The sequence below is a fragment of the Pelobates fuscus genome, chromosome 1 (assembly GCF_036172605.1).
Source record: "Pelobates fuscus isolate aPelFus1 chromosome 1, aPelFus1.pri, whole genome shotgun sequence".
NCBI classification, from domain to species: domain Eukaryota; kingdom Metazoa; phylum Chordata; class Amphibia; order Anura; family Pelobatidae; genus Pelobates; species Pelobates fuscus.
Genome location: NC_086317.1, coordinates 62,026,931 through 62,038,710, shown reverse-complemented (window position 1 = coordinate 62,038,710; position 11,780 = coordinate 62,026,931). Strand labels below are relative to the sequence as shown.

The 11,780-nt window shown below is 38.1% G+C and overlaps 1 protein-coding gene across 2 annotated transcripts in view; it reads left to right on the top strand.

Annotated features, from left to right (window-relative positions):
* Window positions 1–6,500: 6,500 nt before the first annotated feature.
* The window catches only part of COL8A1 (collagen type VIII alpha 1 chain), a 133,847-nt gene continuing 128,567 nt past the window's right edge, over window positions 6,501–11,780 (top strand). For both annotated transcript variants that reach the window (XM_063448826.1, XM_063448818.1), the window contains exon 1: window positions 6,501–6,580. The gene's annotated coding sequence lies outside the window, so the exon portion shown is untranslated. The remainder of the gene's footprint in view (window positions 6,581–11,780) is intronic.

The window sequence follows — 11,780 nt, the reverse complement described above, 5'->3', positions numbered from 1 at the left end:
GACCCCCACAATGATGAGCAGGTCAAAGAAAGTCAGAGCGGCGTTCTCTCATATCTACATATGATCAGTACTCCTAATCGGATGCCTGTATGGCTTCCCGTAACGCCACCAGTATGTTAATCAAGCCCTCTGTGGGGATAGTGTTAATGTATGAAAGGATCTAACGCAGCCGAGGGGAGCATTCACTCCGCGTACTGAAACCCTCTATGTTATTACCATGAATGTGCAACCGTGTACAGACAATGGGCAGACAATGGGAGAGGGGGGTGTGGGGAGAAGAGGGGGAACACCTTCCTACTCAGTATACAGACAGTGTAATGTAGATAAGACTGTATACAAAGACTATCCGTATGCAGCGTGTTTGCGGCCCTGAGACTGTGCTTTGTAGGTAGCACAGAATGAGACTAATAATATTCTAAGGCTGGAGAGATTGCAATCCAACAGGTGCGTAGATCCATGCCATTTGCGTGGACATGTCCGCTAAGACTGGAACACAGAAAGCAAAGGGGGCACTGTAACCCCTTCATGCCTAGAGCATGAATACAACTCTCTGCTCTGTATTAAATGACATGTGAATGACATGTTTGCTAGAAAGTCACATTAATTTTCAGAACCCGCTATCCATTCTGTTACACAGGATAGCCCGTAAAATGCTCTTATGTGCTTTGCATTTAATACGTCTGTCTGTCTATTAACATAGGCGTGTTAGAATGGTGTCTTGCCCGCAGAGCCTACATATAATTTTGCAGGAATTATAGTTGGTACAAGGCGTATACACACCATAAAAATTACAAGAACGTGTTAAAAGGATGTAAAGACTTAGTTATCACCCAGATTACAGCGCTCTCCTTTCAGGGTGAGTTCTTAAACCTAATCATCTCACAGCCACCAGATGCGCAGTACAGAACTCCTACAAAGTGTTATGCGAAGTCTGTACCACTCTACTCCTTCTGCATGTAGATTATTCTTGTGAGACCAGTTTAATATTGAATAAAGTTTGCGCGCCCCACGCATAGTCTAACACTGTGAATCTGAACAAGCGTGTACCCTACAATAGTGAAACCTATGTACATGATCTTAACGTTTCTCAGTCTAATCACTGCTCTCTCAGCGAGATATGTCTAACCTCAATACAGCCCTTTGAACAACTATGAATGTGGCTTTTGCATGGCGCCACTCACTCCATTCCAACACTATAGGCTTGTTCCCGTCAATGTAATGCCTTGGTAGGAACCCTTGAGATCTATCGCCCACTCGAGACCAGCACTGGCCTGGACAGTCATTCAAACCCAATGAACGTGATTTATTCCGGCTCTCTGTACTATCTGTGCGGCTGGTAGATGTCCGAAAAGTACATTTGTCTTGACACAAGAACCGATCAACAATATCGCCGAACAGCTGTTAGACATACATGGAAATGCGATTTCGAGTTGTTATGCGTGTGTTAGAGGCATATAAACAAACAAACATACCCAAATAGCGAGTGTGACGAACTGGCAGTACAGAGTATTTTTTACCGACGGATGATCCTGCGTACAGATAGTATGTATGCAGCGAAGATATTCGAATGGACTTACATTTTTGATGAACCGGCGAATGGCTACCGATGTGTATGAAAATACTCACGAAACCGGCGGGCTGTGTACGAGCGTCGCGGCAGATTGACGTCAGAGGTCCTGTGAAGCGGAAATGAAGGCGGGAATTTCTGAAATCGTCGAAGACAGGTGAGTAAGGGGTTTGCTGGGTTTAAATAGCCTTAAAATCCCTCCCACAACTTCAGGCATACGCCTTCTATATATATATATATATATATATATATAACTGTTACTTTTAATATATTGTAGAATTCGATACATTTTAGATTATGAGGTTTTTGGATAATTTTGCTAGCCCACCCCATCATGTATATATGGAAAATGTACACCATTTTTTTTATTTTTATTTTTAAAGGTTTACTAATTTCTTTGAGTTTTAACTCATCTACTCAGAATATGTGGTTGTGTTTATTGTACATATTGCTTAAGTTTTTGTGAGCTAATTTAATGATTGGTATGTTTTTTTCAATAGACCTCTAAGAAAGCATATTTACTTTAGAAGTAAACCAAGATATCCAGATGAGAAAATTTGCAGATCCAGATGAGAAAACAACACCTTCGTCACAAACTAGAGCAGACTGCTATTTAAGAAAGAAAAAATAGAACACACGTAACTGTCTATGCTTGCTGCACTGTATATCAATGACGGATTCTAATAGTAAGACAAATAAGTAAGACAAATACAATTGATCATTGACCACTGATTCTTCGAGGTCTCACATCTGTGTGGTATACTCACTAAACAGGGATTTGTGGCGAACTGATAAGGAAATAGCACATTTTAGGCAAACATAGACAAATAGAGAATTTTATTAATTTCAGCTTTTTTTCAGTGTCTGTTATTGACGCCCAAAGTTTGTATTTACCTTAATTGCTCCACTAGACATGTGGCCATTCAGCCACTTTAACCACCTCTCTTGAAAAATTGTGGACTCACAAATGAAGATGCTCACTCACGATGTCTCCATAGCTGGAGTTTTACTTACCAGTGTCGTTTATGTAAAATAAGTGGGTTGTTCAGCTCTTTCTCAGGGAGCTCTAGAAATAAGTTACTTTCCAGAAAATATTAATAATTTGCTGTTGTTAGACTCTCATCCTATAATTATTATCCAGGTTGGACAAAACGGATATACTGATAAGGTGGAAGTGTAAATTCCACAATTTTAAGAAGGCTGGTGATGGGGTGTCTGGGAGAACCATGTTTCTTTTTTAAACTGTTCCCAAATGGTATAAAAAATAGACTCATTGCTCCATAATTGTTGCACCAAACTATAGTGGTTTTGTTGCTTAGAGTGATCCTCTAATTGTTGGTTGCTTCCAAGGACAGACTTTGATTAATGCACACATTCATTTATTTTATTTTACAAGACATTTTCCATTAAAAGGGCTAGGAGAGCCACCTCTTTCATACACACACCCATCTAGGGGCATGGATAGAGGAGGTAGCGACTTTTGTTTCATTTTATGGGATTTTGAAACATGGGTGATAGAGCCACTAGTAATACAATGGGATTTGGAATTCCACTATCATTGTATTTGATGGGATGGACATATTAACAGCAAAGCAATGTTTCCCAGGGTCAGTATTTTACACTCAAAGCTCCAGCCGAGTATAGCTACACAGTTGTATCAGTGAATAAAATTAACATGGCCGTTATCAACAGGAGTTCAAACAAGGATAACGTTTATTTTTCACACATGGGGTATAAAGTGATAACAGAAGGCAGGTCCATACAGAACCATAATGTACTAGATGTCTAAGGTGAACATCCATCAGCTCTGAGGAACCCAATATGGACAACATAGTGTGTCAGTGGCTGGAGAGTAAGAATATTTAAATCTGAGCCTATTCATCGGTCTCCAAGGCGTGTTTAAATTAACAGGTTGTTTCCAAGTCAACCTGCAGAAATGTGGGCAAGAAATCGAAAAGAGTGGCAAACATATTGCGTTCATTTTCTGCTTCCATTCAGGTGATACGTTGAAATACAAAAATACAGAATTCAAAACCATCCAAAATTATGGATCGGTATTATGATAACATGCAATATGACGGATTGGTATTTAAGACAAACCCTAATTAAAGGAACACTCCGAGCACCATAACCACTGGTTACGTAGCCTGGAGTGCCATGATGCCTCCCTTTGTAAAGATCCATGTTTAGGAACTAGTGGGTTCCTGCGTTAGTAGTGGAGGCAGGAAGTGGCACATGGTGGACCCCAGGTGAGAAATCTAACCATTCAAAACAGTTTGATTATTTACAATGAGAGGGCACAATAGCATTCCAGCTTGCAGTGACATTTAGTGGTTATGGTGCCTGTAGTATTATTTAAGAGAGAAACATCTAAACAGGTAATTATGCCATAATATAATGACTTGCTTCACTGCCCAAGAATTTAGAATTCTGTGCGGCTTCAGACAGAAGTGCCTTTTAAATATATACCTTGTATGACATCACTGGCTCAGTGAAAAAAAACTGAATTAGTGCACATAACTTCGCCTATACATAGAGTGAGTCTGAACACTATCCCAATGAAGGAATCTACTTACACTGAATTCCAGGAAGACTGGACAGACTAAGGTGCCAGGCTACAGGCCACCGTCAGCTACTGACTACATGAATCTTTACAAAGGGAGGCATCATTGCACTCCAGGCTACGTAACCAGTGGTTATGGTGCTCGGAGTGTTCCTTTAATTAGGAACATTTAGAATATTTAAATCTGAGCCTATTCTTTGGTCTCCAAGGCGTGTTTAAATTAACAGGTTGTTTCCAAGTCAACCTACAGAAATGTGGGCAAGAAATCGAAAAGAGTGGCAAACATATTGCGTTAATTTTCTGCTTACATTCAGGTGATACGTTGAAATACAAAAATACAGAATTCAAAACCATCCAAAATTATGGATCGGTATTATGATAACATGCAATATGACGGATTGGTATTTAAGACAAACCCTAATTAAAGGCACACTCCGAGCACCATAACCACTGGTTACGTAGCCTGGAGTGCCATGATGCCTCCCTTTGTAAAGATTCATGTTTAGGAACTAATGGGTTCCTGCGTTAGTAGTGGAGGCAGGAAGTGGCACATGGTGGACCCCAGGTGAGAAATCTAACCATTCAAAACAGTTTGATTATTTACAATGAGAGGGCACAATAGCATTCCAGCTTGCAGTGACATTTAGTGGTTATGGTGCCTGTAGTATTATTTAAGAGAGAAACATCTAAACAGGTAATAATGCCATAATATAATGACTTGCTTCACTGCCCAAGAATTTAGAATTCTGTGCGGCTTCAGACAGAAGTGCCTTTTAAATATATACCTTGTATGACATCACTGGCTCAGTGAAAAAAAACTGAATTAGTGCACATGACTTTGCCTATACATAGAGTGAGCCTGAACACTATCCCAATGAAGGAATCTACTTACACTGAATTCCAGGAAGACTGGACAGACTAAGGCGCCAGGCTACAGGCCACCATCAGCTACTGAATCTTTACAAAGGGAGGCATCATTGCACTCCAGGCTACGTAACCAGTGGTTATGGTGCTCGGAGTGTTCCTTTAATTAGGAACATTTAGAATATTTAAATCTGAGCCTATTCTTTGGTCTCCAAGGCGTGTTTAAATTAACAGGTTGTTTCCAAGTCAACCTACAGAAATGTGGGCAAGAAATCGAAAAGAGTGGCAAACATATTGCGTTCATTTTCTGCTTACATTCAGGTGATACGTTGAAATACAAAAATACAGAATTCAAAACCATCCAAAATTATGGATCGGTATTATGATAACATGCAATATGACGGATTGGTATTTAAGACAAACCCTAATTAAAGGCACACTCCGAGCACCATAACCACTGGTTACGTAGCCTGGAGTGCCATGATGCCTCCCTTTGTAAAGATCCATGTTTAGGAACTAATGGGTTCCTGCGTTAGTAGTGGAGGCAGGAAGTGGCACATGGTGGACCCCAGGTGAGAAGTCAAACCATTCAAAACAGTTTGATTACTTACAATGAGAGGGCACAATAGTATTCCAGCTTGCAGTGACATTTAGTGGTTATGGTGCCTGTAGTATTATTTAAGAGAGAAACATCTAAACGGGTAATTATGCCATAATATAATGACTTGCTTCACTGCCCAAGAATTTAGAATTCTGCGCGGCTTCAGACAGAAGTGCCTTTTAAATATATACCTTGTATGACATCACTGGTTCAGTGAAAAAAAACTGAATTAGTGCACATCACTTCGCCTATACATAGAGTGAGTCTGAACACTATCCCAATGAAGGAATCTACTTACACTGAATTCCAGGAAGACTGGACAGACTAAGGTGCCAGGCTACAGGCCACCGTCAGCTACTGACTACCAGGAAAATCAGCCTTAAGTAAAACTGTTTTGCTCCATGCATTTATGAAAATCAACACTAAGTTAACCTGTTGTATTGATGTGTCTTTGATTTAGACACATCAAGTTTAGCAAAGCAACACTGTCACAGCATTTCATAGCTACCCCTGCTGCCAGAAAGGGGTTAAAACTAAAAGATCACTTTCTAACGAATTATATTGAGAAGTGACACACACCTCCAACACTTATAGATATCTGTTCAAAAATCAATCATTTCCTTCATCCCATCAGAGGACATTTGAAACAAAGTAACCCTGAATAAATGCAGCTAATATTCCATTGGAGCTAAATTCCCCAGAGACATGTTTCTTCTTTCCTCCCCTGGAGCCCATATGACTTGCCTTTTCCCTTTCTCACTAGCTCCTTAGTAAACAAAGTGCTGGGAGTTGGGTGAGATGCCTGCAGTCTGTCTCATTGCAGGAGTTACAGCCCAGCTACTAAAGGGACCTTACTCCTCCCACCTGCTAATAAAAGCCAAGTGAAAGTTACCCACAGCTTATCAGAAACCTTCTCAGTCCCTCAGTGCTGCTACCAGCTCAGCATCACCCCAGCAGCATTCCTCTGGATCTTGCACAGCCAAAGGTAGGACAGCCTGCTGCTGTATACTGTAACTAGACAACGATTCGAATCCACCAGCCTGACACTGCCATTCACAGACACTAGCTGACATGGGGAGACTTCTAGAATCAGAGTTCGTGTTTTAATGATGGGAGATTATTCTGCACACGTTTCAAAACTTAAATATTGTAGCTATAATATATTATATAACAATAATAATCATAATACTAATAATAATAATAATAGCAGACTCTTGTGTGACACTATTACTGGCTGGCATACATCATAGTTTAAACCCAAAGTTTGTATTCTAGTAAAAATATATACACATTTATATGCTTTATTTTTATTTTTTTTTTTTTATTTTTTTATGCTTACTATGCTGAGTGATAAGATTGTTTTTCTAATTTTACTGGTTATACTTTTAATTCTAATAATGATGCAAAATGCCCATGTCTGTTCTACCTGCTGACGATTGCTCAAATGACATTTGTGTCACCTGACTTGCAACAGAATATTTTTTTTAATGTTTTTTTATAAAGAGGAATTGATATTTACATGGACTGTGTTAAATAACATTTGAAGTCCTGCAAAGTTTGGGGATTTAAGCCAGTTTTAAGCCAGTCTCTGCCAAATTCAGTGCTACCCTTCCAGCAGGTGCAAAACAGACTCTTTGTAGCAGCCAGGGATCTGCAAAACTTTGCTAACATACAAAATGCAATCAGTGCATAACAACAGTAAAAAGATGTGCAATAAATTGGTGCCCCTCTCTCATTAAATATTGTTTATTTTACTTTAATAATTATAACTGTACTTGTTTTAATTTGACCTGGGGGATTATTTAATGTACTATGTCTCTACAATTTACAGCAAGTAACAGTCCAGCACAGGGAGTTAATGGTCATATAACTGTAAATATGGGATTTTTCATTATTAGTGGATTATAGTTGCTCATTTTAACTGTAAAATGCTTAAACAAACCTACAGCGTTTATTGAAAAAACACAATTACACCGAAACTGCATTAATATCATGGACTACTAATATAACATTAATGAATGAATGGACATGATCTGTTGAACTAAAAAAATAAATTCCAATTTTTGGATTATTGTTTAAAATCACTATTCATTAGCATTGTTTATAATGGATTTTTATGTTTTGCCTGCACATTTGGGTTAAAAATGGTTAAGGATAATGCAAAAAAAAAAATGTCAAAAGTTGCTAAAAAGATGTTAAAGTTCCTTCTTTTATGATTCAGTGCTGCGTGGAGAGCTAAAATACTAATTTCTTCTTGCAAGTGGTGTTTAAATGACTACAATAATAAAATGTGGAAATATATCCCTATTGGAATGGTTGTGCAATGTACATTCTTTGAAAGGGCTTTAATCTTTGTTACTGGAAACTTGTTGGATTGAAGAATTATTCGATTTCATGTCAGTAGGAGCACAGAGCATCTGATTGGATGGGAAAATAGACGGTTTCATGCATATAGTGAGTTAGACCCATTTACACCTCACTAGTCGTGGCTTCTGCACCCCCAGATATTTGTATTGCTTGTATCTGAGGTTAGTAAATGGTTCCAAACCCTGTAGCCAAACAGTATCATTACAGGCAACAAAAGTGAATAAGTGGTTTCTTTTTGGATTTCCATGAAACCACATTTAAATAACCATAATATTTAGTATTAAACTAGTGTATAATGTGTTAAGAAACGTTTGTGGGTACCTGCTGTGAAAGACAGTCTTTTTTGTATGTTTGATAAGAGATTGATTTTCAGTTCGAGCTGATACTAATTTAGAAAATTACAAAATAATTCTTTCCTAAACAGCAAATTGTGGTGAATTAAAAACGTGATTTTCAAAATGTAGGTCACAATTCCATACTAATACGGAACAAAGTCTCCATCTTGGCTATAGTCTCAGACTGGCTATTTGGCTTGATCTTATTTCAATTCAGTTTTCATTTAGCCACAAATCACTGTTTAGTGATCAAACTCTTTGGTGTTCGTTAGCATTGTGTGATTTCCACTGATCTTCTGAAGTTTAATTCTTAATAATATGCTATCATTTGTTTACGTCTATAACCAACCTTATTACAAGCACATCCCATATATACGCGTGGAACAGTCCATTTGTGTCTTTTAATTTTGTCTAGAATTCAGATGAAACGTTTTTTTTTATATTACTTGATTAACCTAACTTAGACCAGCATCTAAACAAAATGTCTGATAGATAATTGTCAGTGGCACCTAATACATAAAGAAAGGTAGGGTCTAGTGTAATCACTGGACTGCTATTAAAATTTTAAAGTACATTTTAATTAGAACAAAACTCACAATTTATAATATTATTGTTTCTTATTCTTGTTAAATGAATGCCCCCTTAGGTTTAGTTTTTAAAAACAATAAAATCTCTATAAAATATACCTTTATTCCAGCATCAGTACTAATGCCTTTTCTAAGCCCGATCCTCCTCTGATGAAGTCATGAATTCTGTAAATTTTTGGCCAATCAGATGCTTCTTATAGAGAAGCGTTGGGACACAGTACACAATCTATGCAAATTTGCTAATCCAATGACTATGACACAGAAGCACTTAATCTGGGTAGAAGCACATGATGCTATACATTATGACACCAGGCATAAAGACCTTTGAAAATCAAACGCTAAGGAGGAAAAACTTGTAAAGGCTATTTGTCCGACAGCCATTAGAGGCCTATTTTTGGATAAATGTATGTATACATAGGTTGTGTCTGGGAAATGACAATGTTTACATTTTCCGTTAATGTAAGATCAAGATGTAGTGATTATGGTGCTTGAGTCTCCTTATAACGATTGCACTCTATCTAGAATAATGGAACATTGCTCCTAAATGTCCATTTTGTTTCTGGGAAATGACGGAACCTATCTGTAATGCCAGGACAAGTCCCAACAGTTTGGAGAGAAGATATAGGAAGTAAGACTTCTAGTGCATAAAGTGATTAGATACAAATGGAAAAGACGTGATATTAGTTAAAAGAGGAGTTGGAGTGTGGGAGACTGACGGTCATAGTGTTATTCACTAAAGGGAGAATTTCAAGTGAACACAAAGTGAATTTCAAATTTAAAGGACCACTATAGTCACTCAGACCACTTCAGCTCAATGAAGTGGTCTGGGTGCCAGGTCCCCCTAGTTTTAACCCTGCAGCTGAAAACTGCTATGCTTACACTGCAGGGTTAATCCAGCCTCTAGTGGCGGTCTCCCTGACAGCGAGTAAATCGCACTGAAATGACGCTGGACATCCTCATGGAGTCCAGCGTCAGATAAGATCCCCACAGGAAAGCATTGAGTTTGAATGCGCGTGCACCTTTGGCCGCGCATGCGCATTCGGCTCCACTCGATAGCTGACGTCGGCAAGGGAGGAGAGGTCGCCAGCGCCGTGCACGGCGCTGGATTAGGGTAAGTGGCTGAAAGGGATTTAACCCCTTCAGCCCAGCGGGAGGGAGGCCCAGGGGGACGGGGGTGGGGACCTATTAACCCTATAGTGTTAGGAAAACGTTTTTTTTTTTCCCTGGCACTATAGGATTCCTTTAAGGACAAACTATCTCATGCTTCCAGTCTGGATACTTTGGCCTTAAATATGGAATTCTTTTTTAATTTCTTACTTTAGTGAAAAACCCTATTAATGAGATGAACTACTACTATAGAGAAAAGGCAGTAAATACAGTCTTCCAATGGAGGTGGTATTTACTAACACACTAAAGGAATTCAAGAATAATTGGAAAGTTTGTTTGTGTCTTCCTGAAGGAAAAGAAGTCTGAAACATTTTTATTGGCCACTTGGCTTTTGTTTACCAACTCAGTCTATGCTTCTAGGTTTTTTTATTTCTGGCATTTCACAGATAAATTAGCCATCCTTCCATTGCTTTAAACTATAATTATCATACATCTTTACCATCATATTTTTACTTAATATTTCACTGGGGATAGTTGGGGAGAGAATCTTTTATTGAACATTCACTGGAGTGCCAGAGATTGCCTAGACACAAATATATGCATAAGATACTATGACTTGATGTCCAAATTATATTCCTCAAATCTTTGTCATATTTTATATCTGTGTTTACGTAACGTGTTGTGCTACTGTCTCTGTAGCTACCATTATTTGGGCAACTAACACATTAAGGGTTTGTTCATTAATTATTGGCAGTGAGCCGTCCCATGGCTTGAGAAATGTAAACCAAATAGCAAAGGGAAAATTTCAAATTTCAAATTGAAATGTTTACGAAATTGTTCATTAGGTGGTTATTGAGTGGTCATTTACTAAACAGTGAGTTGTGCTATGGTGACCTCCAAACTGCACAATGTTAGCCAGAATAGTTGAATAGTTGGGAGTTTTTTTTCCAACTTTGTTATTTTAGCCTTAACAAACCACAATTCCAGTTGTCAGATTTCCATTGCGATACTTGCATTTTGTGAAACACAACAATAAATGGTTAAAGATATGAGAATTGTAGAGAGATATTGGCAATAAATGTGGACAGTGATATTGATGAAGAGTCTGGATCGCAGTGTACTCGCTGCGATATTAAACAGGTTTACACCCCAATTTGCTGCCATTTCAGTTAGTTCCTTTTTATAAGTTTTCCTCCTTTGTAGACTTCAGAAATGTTGTTTTTTGTGCGTTTAAAAGCCCCCGGAGTTTTGGCCGTGTGCTTAGACAGTCCTCTGGTTTTTGTTAGTGTTTTACATTTATATGGTTCATTTTATAATGTTCAGCCCTTGACATTAAAATCATACCAAGACATAGCTTTGGGGCAGGAGGCTTTACATGATCAAGAATGAAAATATTTGTATCATAAGTTAGTTTGGTACAAATTCCACTTGTCAGCAAGGAGCAGATTATATGCGGTCCTATCTGCTGGTACAAATCCCTCTCTGTAACAGTATTTGGTGTTCATTACTATGTTAAACCTTTAGCTGGTACCACTTGAGAAGAAAACGGTACTGAATAGATAAAGACTAAAATAAACATATTTTTTGTCTTTCTTTTGTTTGTTTGTTTAGTTTAAGTGTTACATCAATTTACAAATAAAGTAAGACTTTTATAAGTAGTAGGGATTGTACTTAAATATTTCTGTTTTTGTGCACAAACAGATGTCTGCTAAAATAATGCATTATTTTCAGAATAATGGAATAAAGATTTGAAATGATAAATGACAGGAGACCAATTCTGCAGTTGTAA